At 45.0% G+C, this 16,331-nt stretch overlaps 1 non-coding gene across 1 annotated transcript; it reads left to right on the top strand.

The window, feature by feature from the left end:
- Positions 1 to 322: 322 nt before the first annotated feature.
- LOC125924105 (U6 spliceosomal RNA) lies at positions 323 to 425 on the top strand. Its single transcript, XR_007458287.1, has one exon. It is a non-coding gene; the product is annotated as a U6 spliceosomal RNA (small nuclear RNA).
- Positions 426 to 16,331: the final 15,906 nt, after the last annotated feature.

Raw genomic sequence — 16,331 nt, 5'->3', positions numbered from 1 at the left:
TTCCATCCTTCAGCTTGGCCAGCATCAGCATGAAGGCTTTGACCTCAGCCTGGCTTCCCACCTGGTGACAAGATGGCCTCCAGATTTCCAGCAGCCATATCCATGCAAGACACAATCCGGAAACAAAAAGATCATGTCTTCCATGCTTCTTTTTAAGTGTAGGGAAATCTCTCCCAGAAGATTCCCAGCAGATTTCATCTCACATCCTGTTGTCCAAGTTGTATCACATGTCCTGGTCTAAAACAGCCATATCATGGTAATGATTAGCTTAGACCAGGGGTCAGAATGTTTTTTACCTAGTTAAAAAAAAAAAAAAATCAGTTCGCTTTGGCAGCATATATACTAAAATTGGAACAATCCAGAGGATACTGGCATGGCCCCTGAGCAAGGATGACACACAAATCTGTGAAGTATTCCACATTAAAAAAAAAAAAAAAATCAAAAGAAGAATATTTCATGACATGTAAAAAGAGTATGAAATTCAAATTTCCATGTCCATAAATAAAGTTTTGTTGGAACACAGCCACACTGCCATTCATTTACATGTTGTCTATGGCTGTCTGAGCCGAGTCAGAGGTGAAAATGCACAAAGCAGATTGAGAGTCGGCCAGTCTGACCAATTCTGTGGCCTGTAGGTGAGTCAGGAGACATCCAAAGTCATGTGAATCCCCTGACAGTTGATAAACAGGGGTCTGGCATGATGCCATTTGTGGATAGTATTATTATTACTTGGCCAGATTCTGATGCAGCTTTGTTTACGCATCTGGAATGTGTAGCAAAATTCTGAATTCTCTTGTACTACGTGTATGCTAGTAACCCTCCTTAGGAAAGTACTCAGTAGAGTTGAGATCATTTTTAATGTCCTTCCAAAATTATACATCAGACACTAAGTCAGAGTGACCAGGCTCTGCCCAGTATTACTGAACTGAACAAATCAGGGAAGCTCCCACACTCCATAATTCCCTAAGTCAGCCTTTTTGACACATTGAAAGATGAGGCAGGGAAATGGCTGGTCTCCTGGTAATTATCACCACCTGTTCTCCAAGTGGTTCTCCCCAAATAGAATAGTCTCCCCAGAGGGCAGAGAAGGAGGGAGGGAGGGAGGGAGAGAGCCGGACCTATGTATTCAGCAGTTCTGCCCAGTGAGAGTCGCTTCGGGAGACCTCTCTGCAAGGACACAGTCTCTGTTTTGGAAACTGGACTGGAGCTTGGCAAAACTGGGAAAAGGCCAACATTTGTCTTTGAGGCCTCCTGTCTCCGGTTAGTGGTCTCTTCTAAACCATCTTCCCCAACCTTCTACCTTTCTCGGGCTCTTGGAAGTGGCCCGGCGCAATTTTGCCGTCAAGATCTCATTCTTGTAAGCCTGCACAAAATACCTCATCGTGGACATGACTGGGAGCATGCCGACAGCCTCTGTTTAGCCTTCCTGTGCCCAGCTGCGGTCCACTCAAGGGACTCCTCCACGCTATGGCAGTCTGACCTTTGGAAAACGTCATTGTGAGCCTGTAACCCCCTCCCACCTGGATTCACATCCTTCAAGGATCTTACACTGCCTATGAATAAAGTTCAAGTGCCTTGGATTGATGTAGACCAGTGGTTATTAAGTGTGGCCCCTGATCAGGAGCAGCATCACCTGGGCCTCCATCCCAGCCCTACTGAAATAGGGGTCTGGCCTTGGGGTCTGGAAATCTTTGTGTTAACAAGCTCTCCGGGCAGTTCTGCTGTAATGCCAAGTTTGAGAACCCACAGACGCAGACTCGTTGCTTACTGTTCACTATGTATCCTGTGTTTTCATCCAGAGATGGCAAAGAGATTCCACCAAGTCTGTCAAGTCTCTCCAGGCTATAGTGGCCACCTGGCATGCTGTTGGAAGATGATGAAGCCTCAGTCTCAGCTTCTCAGGCAGGAGACCTACTCCATGGTTGATGAGTGACGTCTACACGTGTGAGGGGTGGGGTAGGCAGGCACACGTCACACACTCCCCAGTTCCCGCTCTAGCCACAGACATTCAGCTCCCACACGTCACCAAGGCTTGGCGTGGAACCATTTGGTGGAGATTCCAGCCATTCTGGCAGAAAGATGGGTATTTCAAAAGATGACACCCTAGGGGCACCTGGGGGGCTCAGTTGGTTGAGCACCGGACTCTTGATTTCAGCTCAAAGTTGGGATCTCATGGCAGTGGGATCAAGCCCTACATCGGGCTCTGTGCCAGTGTGCAGCCGGCTTTGGAGTCCGTCTGCCCCTCCCTGCTTGTGCCCTCTCTCTCTCTCTCTCTCAAAATAAGCAAATAAATGTTTAAAAAAAAAATAGGGTTAATTTAGTCCTAAAGAGTCGATCCCTAACAAGGAATTGGGGGGACCAAGGTGGGATTTTGAGAGGAGGGGATCTCTGCATGGGAGCTGCGCTATACCTTTTTCTTTGTGTGCTTAGCTGGAACTGATTAGGGGCAGGGAGAAGAGCTTAGCCACAGGGCAGAAAGGAGACACCCCTTGTGAGGCAAGCCAGCCTGTCATCTGTTGCTGGAGATGGATACTGTGGCAAGGCTCCTGCTCGGGATCCCCAAGTCCTGAGGGGGGATTTAAGTGCGATACTTAATTTTTCCTCCACGAGAGAGACGGAGGGCAAGAAGGCCAGACGGGGAGGAGCGAGAGGGGCTGTAGGAGCCAGCGCAGCTGGAAGAGATTAAGCCCAGCCCAGAAGGCAGCAGACAGGTAATAGTCTGGAACTGGTAGAGCCCCAGAAAGAAACCTTTGCCCTAGAAGTGTTTGGCAAGCCCTCCCCCTCCTCCACCATCTTGACTCCCCATCTGCTATGCTGTGGAGGTTTCCACAGTGAAAAATGAAAACTGTCTAGTGAGTTCTTTGGCATTCTGGCAGTGGCGGCCATTTCTGTCCAATTCCCTTATGCAAGGAGCAAGATGCTCCCTCCAGACCTCCCTGAATTAAAAATAACAGAGTTTCTAATTTCCTGTGGACTCTCTTAATTCCCTGAAGTCTTTAAGTTTCTCGCTTGGGACATTTCAGCTGCACTTTCCTTCAGATGACTCTTCAAGGTGTGCTTGGTCCCTTTGCTTTGTTTGCTGACTTCCTCCCTCACCTACCTTTGTCCCCGGTCCAGGCCAAGCAGGGCCACTGTCACGGCAAGGAGGCTCCTCTCTTCCCTCCAGTTTGGGAGTTTTCTTCCCACTGCTGGAAAACTCTGAAGTTCGTCTTTCCTCCTGGACATTATACATCTAACTCATATTTTATTTTTTCAAGGAAATTTACTTACCAAAAACAGAGCCCTATGTCTCTCTTTGTTATGGGGGAAAAGTGCCATGGGACTTCTTTATACTGATCCATACGTGAAATATTGCAACAAGTCCTGCAATAATTCCCCTGTTGTAATACGTGAAGGAGGAACGCCAACAAGAAGGCGTTTGTATTTCATCTTAGATATTTCATGCATGCAGCTCCAGGAAAAAAGAACAAACTAAAATGCAGAGGCATTTTTAGGAACTCTGTTCAATGCACTGTTTCTCCTGAATTGAGCATGCTTTGCAGGAATGCAATCTGCACACCATTATCCCTAATTTTCTAAGTCCTTGCTAAGTTATATCAGACCTGCCACCCTGGCTGTTAAATGTCAGTTAAGACCTAATTAATTTAACTGCTCTGACAAGTTTAACTTAGTTCCCACAGAGACTGTAATTTGCCTTTTCCCAACTGATAGTGCTACAGGCATATTTTAAAATAACTCATTGTTTTAAAAGACTTTAGCCAAGTAGTATATGTTCATCGTAGAAGTCAGAAAATAAAAATCGAAACAAGATTTAAAAACCACATCATTTTGTCGTACAGCGATAAACACTATAAATATCTTATAAATCCTTTTCCTTTTTTGGCATCTGTAATGAAAGGTAATATTTCAAAAACTATTAATGAGCATTCCTCTTGCATTTTCATGTTCACGAGTCAAAATAGGATTTTGCAGACAGCCTGAAAGCCAGGTTTGGTTCAGAGAGGGAGGATTTTTTTTTTTTTTATTAAGATATAATTGATGCATAATGTTATACTAGTTCCAGGCGTACAACATAATTATTCAACATTTGCATATATTGGCCAATGACCATCACAGTAAGTCTAGTTAACATCTGTCACCTCCATAATTACAAATGTTTTTTTCTTGTGAGGAGAACTCTTAAGAGCTACTCTCTTACCAACTTTCAAATATGCAATACAGTAGTATTAGGTATAGTCACCATGCTGTGCATTATGCCCCCAGGACTTATTTATTTTATCACTGGAATGGGGGAGGGGGAATCTGAAGTCCACATACATGTGCTTATAAATTATGGAGAGAGTCAGGGAGAAAGAGGCTGGACTTGTGGAACTCAGTCTCCCTGCTCCAAGACAGAGGGATATGTCAGGTAGGATGAGAGGAACTCCCAGAATAGAGGACTTTAGCTTAAGGAATACATTCTAGTCACTTAGTGTAAGACCGGATGTGGCCTTCCCTGACTGCGATCAGTTCCTCTCAGCTGCTGTTGGAACACTGCTGCTTTCATCCAGCGGCTCAACTCAACTATAGGGTCATTAGAAGGAAAAAAAGTTCTCTCCTAGAATAATCTAAGGTGAGTTTCCAGGCTGGCGGTCAGCTCTTCATTCAGGGACTCAGAGTAGTTGTCCTGCCACCAAGCCTAGCACGCTGTCATCAACTGTACGTGACTGCCACTGGGGGACTGCCATGTCTAGGTTTCATTTGGTAGGAAGGGAAAAGAGAGGGTAGAGGAGATACACCCCATGTCATAAGACTCTGGCCCAAAAGCGACAGACATCACTTCTACTCATATTTCATTGGCCGGAACTTGGTCACCCGACCTAATCTAACCACAAGGAATGCTGGGAACTTAGTGTAGCAAAGCAGCCATGTTTGCCCAGGTACAATTCTATTATCACGGAACAGAGGGAAGACAGCTTTTGGTCGCTGCTAGCGAGTCTTTTCCATACCTTGTATTATATATAGGGCCCTGAAGTTCCTGTGTGCACTTTGAAGGCAACAATTTGAGAGCCATGGTTTACCATCAGGCACCGTGAAGCTGGGTGAAGTGACTTTCACAGCTGAGGCTAAGGCTGAATCACCTACATGCACAGAGGTCTATAGAATCAGTGAGAGATGAAATGAGGCTAGCCCCAAAAGGCCACACCATTATTTCTGACCAGGCTGAGAGAAACTAGACCATAGTTTATACCAGAGGCCAACGTCAACTGCAAAGCCCAGCCGGATGGGCAGCAACAAGACTGACAAAGAACACCCCAAAATCCAGAGGGGCTGGAGGCCATGTCTTAGCTCTGAAGACCCATCACTCCAGTGCCTTAAATCCACAGTAAGCATCCTTCATACTCTGATTGCCATCTGAGGGACAAGAAGTAGATGATGAAGTTCTGAAAAATTGAGTATATAGACCCATAAAGGACTACCTGGACAGACAGCGCACAGAACAGAAGAGCTGATCAAATTGGATGAAATTCATTCAACCCCCATTTCTACGCAGCAGAGTAGAGAGCTTGTGAGAAAATCCAGATCAAGTCGTGAGTTAATAAAGAAACTACTATTTCTTTTCCTGCACATCTGAGTGTGGTCTGAGCGAATAAATTTTACGCACCAAAACTTACATATAATGTTGTCTTGGAAACGCCGGAGTTAGGATTGGAAGATGTAAGCTGATGATGTCAGCTGCTTCCCACCCCCACCCCGGAGCTTTGCTGTGCAGACCAAAAATCACTTAGCAGCCACAGAATACTTACCTGGACGTTGGGAGTCCCAGGAGAGGGCACTTGAGCTACGTAGAAGTGAAGTGCAGACATAGTGGGTAGACAGGGTGGGGACAGGGTCAGAGTTGACGTTTGATTTGAGGGAGAGACTCCAGGGCATCAGAAGTAAAGAAGGCCCCAGTGCTTGGACTGAGCTCAGCAGCAGGGCCTGGGGGTCAGAGGGAGAAGGGGTCCGGGTGCAGTAGGAGACCAGGTCTGAACTGACTACCATCCAATCTCTCCCAAGCCACAGTGGGTCCTGCAAAGGAGGGGGATGGGCTAAGGGGTACACAAAATCCAGGGGAAATGCATTGAATTCCCAATTTCTTCAAAACAGTGAAAGAATCCCCAAAATCTGAGCAAAAAAAAAAAAAAAAGTTTTTTCCAAGTTGGACACATCTAAACTAAGTTGAAGCCCTTTATGGGATTCTATTTATCCCACTTAGTATAAATATTCTTACATTTCACTGCAGACCTAATAATAACCCCAGACCAGGGGTGTTATGTAATATATAGTGTTTTCACCATGCTGCCTTTCTCAAATCTGAGACATTGTGAATTTGAAACACATCTGGCCAAGAGCTCATTACCAAGGCATTCATAACGTACATTTCAGAATTGTCCTTGCCACCACGCAATGCCCAGTCTTAACTGGCCAAAATCTTCTTTGTTGTTCTGGCACTAGATTTCCTCTAATACTTAAAGTGTTTCATCTGACAAAGATACAACTGACATTTATTTTCTTCATCTGGTTTTTAATGCTGATTTTATGGATAAATGAAAATTCAGCCAACTTTTTATTTCTAGTTTATGAGGAAGTAGGACATGCCATAATATTTTCCCCCATTTTTATTTACTTTCTTCCGTGTGTTTTTCTTAGATTGTATGAAGCAGTAATGTAATCGTACAGTGGGTCAATGGCTAGTTATGCAACACTAAATATTTGGGCATGCACTTTGGAACTGTATACTCAGGATAGAGATCATGAGGAAAAGGAGATTAAGACTGAGTGTCCACTATGTAGCACAATGTGTCCTATACCATTTCACATAATCCTTATTGCATTTATCGTTCAATCTATTTAATGGAATCCCCATGGAATGATAAGATAGCCATGTTACCATTACCATGTAATGTGATCCTCACGAAAAGTTTGTAAAGTAAAACTTCCCATGTGTACAGTTGAGCAAGATAAAGCTCAGAGAGGTTGAATCATTTGCCCAAGATCACACAGCCAGTAAGTAGCAGAGCCAGGTTTCCCTTCTCAGGAAACAGTTCCATCTAGGACCTGAATGTTCCCAATAAAACCCCTTCCTGCTTACCCACCACAGATACCAGTCCTCTGTTTTACCATAAATCCATTACCCATATCCTTGTCTGTGTTCTTTTTAATGGAAAGAAATACTCCCCAAAGCACTTCTTTATGCCCTACTAATCGTTTAAAGAATGAGATAGAATGGTCATCCAAGTTCTCAGATAAATCTTGGTTGGTCCCTTCTTCTACTGTCTCTGCACCCCAGACTCAAGAGAAGTGGGAGGCGATGGGGAGTTAGCTTAACCTGTCAGTTTCCCAAACCAGGGCATGCTGGATACCCCACCTCCTCCTTCTCCACTCAGCCTTGCAGGGTTGTAGACAAAGAGATTTGCCCCCAGACAATTAGACCCTAGAGAGATGTGAGGGGAGGGAGCATACTGACCTAAGAAAAACATCTAAAGATTCCTTTATTTAAAAAAAAATTTTTTTTAATGTTTGTTTATTTTTGAGAGACAGAGAACAAGAAGGGGAGGGGCAGAGAGAGAGGGAGACACAGAATCCAACGCAGGCTCCAGGCTCTGAGCTGTCGGCACAGAGCATGACGCAGGGCTCGAACCCACCAACTGTGAGATCATGACCTGAGCCGAAGTCGGACGCTCAACCGACTGAGCCACCTAGGCGCCCCAGGGTTCCTTTAAATATACAGTCCTTTTAGTATACAGGGCAATAGAGAAAGTATATAAGTAATTGTTTTTAAAATCAATATTCTATAAGCATATTTCTATAATAGTCTATAAGCCTATTTAAAATCAATACTCTATAAGCATACTTTAAAATTCCATTTCTGTTTTATTAACTTCTAATTACATCAGTATATTATAATCAACTAAGTGTTGGTAGCTGTATTCTCGTACGTCCATAATAAATAGATGCCTGATACTGATGACTGCTTAAGGAAATAGCTCTCCATCAGACATCGTACAATTCTATGCCATGTTATGAAGATGACTTTTGTCATTCTCTTCCATTATCGTCACCCCACCTCACTTCTCATATCCTTTTTGCTCAGTGAGTTCTTCTGCCAAATGAATTCTTTTCCCCATTCTTTTGCTAAATGGAATCATTTTGTTCAGTGCTTTATAGAAATTGACGAATTTCAAAGACAGAAGAAAATGGGCTTTTTTTTATTTGCCTTCCAACAGAGGGTGCAGAATAGACCAGGAGACATCAAAATCTTTAAAACTACGTGAACACTCATCTGAATGGTAATCCCATGGGAACCTGACCCCATCCGGCTCAACTTGGAGGAAATAATAGGACACAGGCAGAGCAAACTCTAACCTTGCCTCAACAACCAGGCAGGGCAGGGCCTCAAGGAAAGCTCTCCACCCCGCTGGCCTGGAGGCCTGGAGACTAACCTTTTAGAAGGCGAAGGCCCCCTCTGGGAAAGAAGGCTGCTCCCTGGCACCCTAAGAACTATAGCTTGAGGCTCTGCAGGCACACTTTCTTGCTCCAGAAGGCAGTGAGAGTCTCTTAGGACAGTGTGCAGCTGCAGGAGCTCATAAAGCCAGGGCCATGACTTCATCTCTGGCCTGCGAGCCGACTATTACACAGACCAGGAGCCACCCACTGGTGGTAAATCAGGGGGAACAGGACAGACTGGAAAGGACTGAAGAGTCTGTTTGCATGCATTAAACACTGCGCCCTACCAAGAATGGAGTAATTTTGCTGTTAAGTCAACAATATCTTGACTAAGCATGAGGGGGGACTGACGAGTGTGCAGACACCCGACCCAGGTTTCCTTTAACAGATGCCCAGGATTCCTCATCTGACTTCTAAATGGCTGGCCAAGCTCCATATAATAGGGCGTTTATCCTAGCTTTAAGTTGGTTTTGGTCTTTCCCTAATGTTGATGGGGTGTGTGTGTATGTGTTGAATGGTAACTATTTCAGTAGGGGCATATAATAATAATCTGTGCTGAGGGTTCATTCTGCAAATGGTATTGGCTGTGGTGTTGTTGACTTTGAATAGCTAGGCATTTAAGGTCAAGGTCTCCTCATATGGTCACGTGGTTTTCTATAGCTCATGTAAATAGCTTTCCGTATTATTTAGGACAATACATTGAGTTACTCATTTTGGGGCATTATGCTAGGTACATATGTATTTGAATTCTAATTCTTTGTATTGAATCATATTTCATAAACACTAGGGCCATCCGTTATTTAAAGGATGCTTTGTGAATCCTTTTGTTTGGTGGGCCTGGGGAATAAATACATTCCTCAGATGAAAGAAATCTTCTATTATAATAGTAATCTTATTATTCATACAAATCAGAACTCATCAGTGTTATATATGAAGTCCTCCAATTTAAAAAAATAACATATTTTTCTTATCACCTATTAAAGATACACTCTACGTGGTAACATTTTTAAAAAACAAAGGTAGCAGAGGACAGCTCTCAAAGCATCGAGGTAATAAGTAATGGCGATGTTTTCTCATTTGTTTCTCAAAGTATCTTCATGACGTTGTGAAGTCCCTGACACGTCCTGGGCACTACAAGTTGACCATCCTCGCCCTTCTGTAGGTATTTCTGGTTAGCAAGTCATTTAAAGCAAAGGTTCCAAACTTAGGTGGCCCACCCCAAGCCAGTTCTGAGTCACCCAGTTGTTAATCTGCTGCCCCATGCCTGACCTTCAGGACTGGTGAGATGTCACCAGGGTTATCTCCTTCCCAAGTCTAGGATTAAATGGGGCTTTTAGAGTAGAAGTCAGAATTCTCCAACACGTCAGACTGCAAATCCTCAGAGGGCAGCTGTGAGGAGAGGGGAGGAGTATTTATCTAAGAAGCTTCATAACCAACATGAGAATGAACGTCGGTGGTAGTTAGCAATCTGTGCTGCATACACACTACTCTCACAAGTAAGGAAACTGAGGCCCAGAGAGGTTACGTGCTTAGTTCCAATGGCCAAAATATTTAAACACCAATTGGAGCCAAAAGGCACGCTTTCCTTTCCACCGATCAACATGTGATGGTTCCACAAGCAGTAACTGAGTGCCCTTCATGAACCAAGCGCATCAGGTGTCACCGAGAGGTGAACAGAGTCCCAGCTTTTGAAAGGTTTTGCAGTCCGGTGGGGCGGACGGCCGGGGGCCAGGCGATAATAAGCATTGCCATGTCCCACTGTTGCTGCTTCTCTTACGACGGCCTTCTTCTTTGGTCCAAGTTGAGACTGTTAACTTAGACTTGGACCAACTCCATCTTTCCATCCTATCTGGTTACCAAGGGACCATTACCCCAAAATGTGCCACCTTTTATTTCACAGCAGACAAGAGTGACCATTTGAGAGACATGGCTTTGAGTTGACTTTCTAGTGCTGGTGATGAGTTCACGACAACATTGATTCTGTCCATCTTTTGACTAAAGAGTCCTTTTATTTATTTTATTTAATTTTTAGTGTTTGTTTTTGAGAGAGAGAGAGAGACACACACACACACACAGAGTGTGAGTGCGGGGGGTGGGGACAGAGAGAGACGGGGAGACACAGAATCTAAAGCAGACTCCAGGCTCCGAGCTGTCAGCACACACACCCCAACGCGGGGCCTGAACTCGTGAACCACATGATCATGACCCGAGCGGAAGTCGCACGCTTAACCGACTGAGCCACCCGGGCACCGCTACTGAAGACGGCTTTTAAATAGCAGAAACTCCATAAATAATGACACATCAACCCAGCTTGGAGCACAATCTGGACTTCCAAATGGGGAAAAAAACCCCACAAGATAACAGCAGAGTAAGGAGAATAAAAACTACAAAAAGGGATTGTATCGTCCTCTGCAGCTGTTTAGTTCATTTTGTTTGATCTAATTCCCCAGTTTGGGTGAGGCCAAAGCTGTGCACACATTTAGCCACATTCCTGCTTCGTCGTGGAGCACCACCCTTGTTTTTCTTTCTCCTTTCATCCTTTTAATTTACGTTTTCCTGCTGTATACTTGATTCCCTATAAGCCTCCTTAAATCCTTTCAGGAACAAGGCAAAATAGAAATTAATCAATAGAGCAAAGAATAGTCTACAATCACGGTCATATTTTTCCCTCTTCTCCTCTCTATTCACTGTACTGGCTTCCACCTCCTCTGTTCCCTTGTCACGGCTCTGTCAGGAGCCACTGCAGTTTTCCTTATGGCTTTTATCATTCTTCCTCTCTTTGCCAGCTCAGCCCATGGCTCTGGTCACCACCTTCTCTTCTTCCAGTGGGTTTTCATACCTGGTTCTCCCCTTATCTCTTCGTCTGCTGGTTTGGGGACCCTCTCCTGGTTTCTCTTTCTAATCCTGTTCACTAATTATGGCATCACTTGGAGATTCGGTTCCTGGCATTCCGTGTCCCTCTATCTCAAGGAGAGCGCATTTACTGACTTCAAGGTGACTATAAGCGCCTTGAGGACAAGGGTCATCTATTTTTTTAATACCACAGAAAGCTCGGCACATGCTCAGAGCTCAACATGCATCACTGATTTAACGTGACAACACAGGACTTCTGGCTGTGGAGGTCTGTAGTGTCCCCCTAGAGAGTTTAGAGAAGTATTTTAAGGGAAAAAAATCAACTATTTATGGAATATATATAATTATATTGTCCAATGAAGTCCATAGTCTCTTAAACTTATGAAATTAAAATAGTCAAGAATCGGATTGGAATCTTTTATGTATAGTGCTAACTTTGGTACATCTTACAGGTGGCGACAAAGAGCCTGTGTCTTACTGGTTTTTTTCTTACACATAGTCTCTAAAACATATTCCTTCACCCCTCCCACTGTGCCACATGCTGCTTGCAGCCCTATCGCCTGTCACCTGGATGACAGCAAGGGACCTCCTACATGGTGGCCCTGCTGACTTCTACCCTCTCCGTGTTCTCTGCACAGCAGCCACAGAGACGTTTAAAAGCTGCAATCTGGATGTGTGATTCCCATGCTCCATAACTTTCCATGGCTTCCTATTGCTCTGTGGATATAGTCCTATCCTTTTGTGTGGACTGCAAGGCCCTTTCTCAGTCCCTGGGACACTCCACACTCCTGGCCCCAGTGCCTTTTCATGTGCTTCCTCTCTGCCTGGGATACTCTGAACCTACCCTGAAGGGCTCAGCGTCATCAGACAGACCTGCCCTGACTCCTCAGATTAGTTCAGAAATCCTGATTATCCATTGTCTGTCCTCACTGTGCTTTTCCTTCATAGGTTTTATGACACCTGACGTGCAACAGCGTTTTGAGCATTCGTTTGCATAACGTCTGCTTTCCCTTGCTGCACGGGAATCTCTCCCGAGGAGGGTGCGGCACCTCTCTCGTTCGCCACTTTATTCAAAGCAACTAACCTGGCGCATAGGAGGAGCTCCATACATGTTTGTCGAGCATAGGAATTCATACAGATTGTGAAAGAATCAGACCCTGCTGTCTGGTGTCCCAATAAGACCCTTGAGTTTAGAATGATGTGTAAGGGCATTGCTAGAGCTGGACTAAAGAGGACGGCTGAGTCCTGGGTGTTGTGGTGAAGGAATACTTAAAACAGGCTGAAGGAGGGGCGCCTGGGTGGCGCAGTCGGTTGGGCGTCCGACTTCAGCTCAGGTCATGATCTCGCGGTCCGTGAGTTCGAGCCCTGCGTCGGGCTCTGGGCTGATGGCTCGGAGCCTGGAGCCTGCTTCCGATTCTGTGTCTCCCTCTCTCTCTGTCCCTCCTCCACTCATGCTCTGTCTCTCTATGTCTCAAAAATAAATAAACGTTAAAAAAAAATTTTTTTTTAAATAAATAAAAATAACTACACATTGAATTTCACCTCACCTTTCCTTGGCTTCTCTTTGGAATTTTGACATATTAGCATTTCAGGATAAATTAAGAGCTTTGGGAAATGAAAGGCAGCATCTCTGGTTTGAGACATCCAAAAATAACCCATATGAAACTGAGCATCCCTACAATTCTCGACTTGACCGTTCATTTGGAGTCCCAGAGCTAAGGCCACCGCATCTTTCTTATATTCGGTAACGTCTATTTCATTATTATTTTTTTTTTTTGCATACATTAACCATAGTAAAGTACCTATGTGAAGTTTTTAAATCTCAGAGTTATTTATTTCATTAAAAAGATGTAGGCTTTTTAATTCTGAGAGAGTAAATTTTGGTGGAATCTTGCAGGAACACAGAATTTGCCCAAAGATATGCATCATCTTTCACTCAAAAAGGATTTACTGACAACTGCCTACAACAGGCAGGGACAGGGAGATGGGCATTAAGAGACAGAAAAAAGACTCAAACACAGTCCCTGCTCTCAAAACACTTACAATTTACTCTGGGAGGCAAGAAAACTTGACACTTCTATTGTTTAGTGCACTTGGGTGGCTGGGGTAAGCGTCCGACTTCGGCTCAGCTCATGGTCTCTTAGTTCCTGAGTTCAAGCCCTGCATGGAGCCCCGCACAGAGCCCTACATCAGGCTTTGTGCTGACTGTGGAGCTTGCTTGGGATTCTCTCTCTCCCTCTCTCTCTGCCCCTCCCCTACTCCCTCCCTCTATATATCAAAATAATAAAAACAAATAAACAAACAAAAAACTACAGTTCAAGGAAGAAAGTTTTAAGTGTTGTTATAGAGACATGTATGCAACTCCAAGTAAAAGGATCAAATGAAAACCTAATATCACTACGTAGAGATACTCACTATTAGCACCCTTTTATCTGTGCCTATTTATGTGTCTATTATGTTGTTTTACAAAACCGGAATCACACACTATACAACACTCGTAACCTGCTTTCCCACTCAACAGTTCATCACAAACCTCTCCCTGTGTCTGCTTGTCAGTGATCACTTGAACACTTGGGCCCATTTTTTTTTTTTTTAAGTGTATTTATTTTGAGAGAAAGAGAGAGCACGAGCAAGGGAGGGGCAGAGAGAGAGAGAAACAATCCCAAGCAGGCTCTGCATTGTTAGCACAGAGCCCGACTTGGGGCTCAAACTCGTCAACCAAGAGATCATGACCTGAGCCAAAACCAAGAGCCGGACACACTTACCCAGTGCGCCGCCCAGGCACCTGGGCACATGGGCACATTTTTACTGAATAGGGGCAGGGAGGGAAATACCTAAATCTGAGCTGCAGGATCTTTGAGCACAAAGGTTTAGGAGAAAGCGCGGGCGACGCAGGCGAAGCCATGCTCTCGGTGACGGCCAGGGAGCTCCTACTGAGGACTCAGTCCCAACGTGACCATATCTTCCTTGGCATCAGCCAATGCTGGCTGCTCTTCAGAAACACACCAAAGCATGCCATCTCACCATCTGATTAATGCCCTGATCTACACAACCAGCCTGAGTGCCACTGAGGTATTCGGGGAAACACAAGGTCATTAAGAAAAACATTCTCTACTTGGTGAAGCAGCACTGTGGTCACAGTGGGGAGCGTCCTTGCCTTCTGACTCAGTGCCAACTGGAGCAAACGTGGCATGTGGGCGGGTATATTTTTACTGGGGAAAGAGCTGCCAACTGGATGGAAAAGGCCTGCAATTTTCGGAATGTTTATAATCTAGATGGGCGGGCGTGCTCAGGGTGTGGCCCGGTGAGAAGCTTAACGTTCCGTTTGAAAACGGACTAACCAAGGGTAAAGGTGCACAGACTGGTGGTTGTTTTTCTCTGAAACGGAATACGTGTTCAAGGGCCCAGCATGAATGTGAGGCTGATTCAGAGTGTCTGAGGCTGAGTCAGAGTGTTTGTCGCTGTGACAGTGTCTCAGAGAAGAAACGTCGGTGGGCCAAAGTGCGTGACAATAACGCGATGAATTTTTGGACCTGCTCATGTCCCACAAATGGAGACTATTAGTATCTTGAAAATAAGTGGCCTGTGTCCAGGTTGGAGGTGGCAACAACCTGCCCATGGTTTTATTATTCATCCTGCTTATTCTCTCTCTCATACTCTCTCTCTCTCTCTCTCTCTCACACACACACACACACACACACCAATGTACCGAGTCGATTACTATGTGCCAGCCACACAGCAAAATCCCTCTAATGACAAAGAAAGGGCTTTCAAATCTGCCTTATTCATGGGAACAAACAGAGAACATGGTCCCTGGCCAAGCTTGGTCCGGTTACCCGAAGACCACTGCACAAAGAATCAAGACTGGACTGAACCAAACAGAGTGGGTGTGTTCGTACAAGAGGTGCACTGTGACTCCGTCCTGAGAGTTTATGAGGTCAGGGTTAGATGTTCCCACAATGAAAGAGCCCTTGGGGAGATCCCTTTGATTGATAAACTAAAGACTTCACAGGCAAAGCTAATCAAGGCTACCAGCTCCTGCCCGTCCTTTAACTGCCCCCCAGAGAGAGAAGGGCTTACCTCAAGACCCTCCTAAGAGTCTGTCCAGTAGTTGCTCCTACGCATGTGTTCTCTGCCTTGTGCTCCCAGAATGTGCCAGAATGCACCCATTCTGCCTCACCTGCAAGGAGTCAATACTGCTCATTGTTTCTCCAAGAGAAGTATTCGTTCCTTTTCTTTGTTCCCTCCAACCTGCCTCCCAATTGTGCGCCTCAGGCCCACTTACTAAACTCCTCCTCCCCACCCTTTGTGAGAGGAACCTTTGTGACCTGTCTTTCCAGTCACACATTTATTAAGTGGGTGCCCAAGAGGTAGTCAAGAGGGCAGGCTCTGAGATGTGAACCGTATGAATCCACGTGGGTACAAACGATGGCTTTGATAATAATTCACTGTGTGAACTTGAACAAATTATTTCACCTCTCTGTGACTCAGTTTCCTCATCTAAAAAGGAGGGGAAATAATATTATCTACATCGTAGAGTTATTGTGATTATAAGACACAATCACTGCGCCCAGTGAAGCATGAGGGAGGGGAGGGGAGAGGAGAGCCAAGGGCATCCTGTACCTCCCAAGAGCTCCTTATGGTCTTCTTTGTGCCCAGAGGCAGGACGCAGATGAACACCCGAGAGGAGGGGTATTATGGGAGTTGCAGATGCCCTTTGGGGTCTCAGGATTTGAGGTATTATTTCAACACCGGCTGCAACACCAACCCCAAAGTTTTGCAGGGTGACATAAACCACCAAATCTTCCACCTTCGTTTTTATGGGGAACTTTTGCTAAATGTTTTTCCTGTGCCCTCATGTCTGGACACACCTCTGTTTTGAGTCAGGAAAATGATCTCTCTACTATGACTAAAAGGTCCCAAAACATTATATTTAAAATTCGATCAGTGTATCACGCATTATTCCACAAGCCAGAATGGAGCCAGGGGCCAGAATGGCCCCTTTGGGG

The sequence above is a fragment of the Panthera uncia genome, chromosome B1 (assembly GCF_023721935.1).
Source record: "Panthera uncia isolate 11264 chromosome B1, Puncia_PCG_1.0, whole genome shotgun sequence".
In the NCBI taxonomy this organism is placed as follows: Eukaryota; Metazoa; Chordata; class Mammalia; order Carnivora; family Felidae; genus Panthera; species Panthera uncia.
The sequence above is the reverse complement of the archived record's forward strand: the minus strand, read 5'-3'. Positions and strand labels throughout refer to the sequence as shown.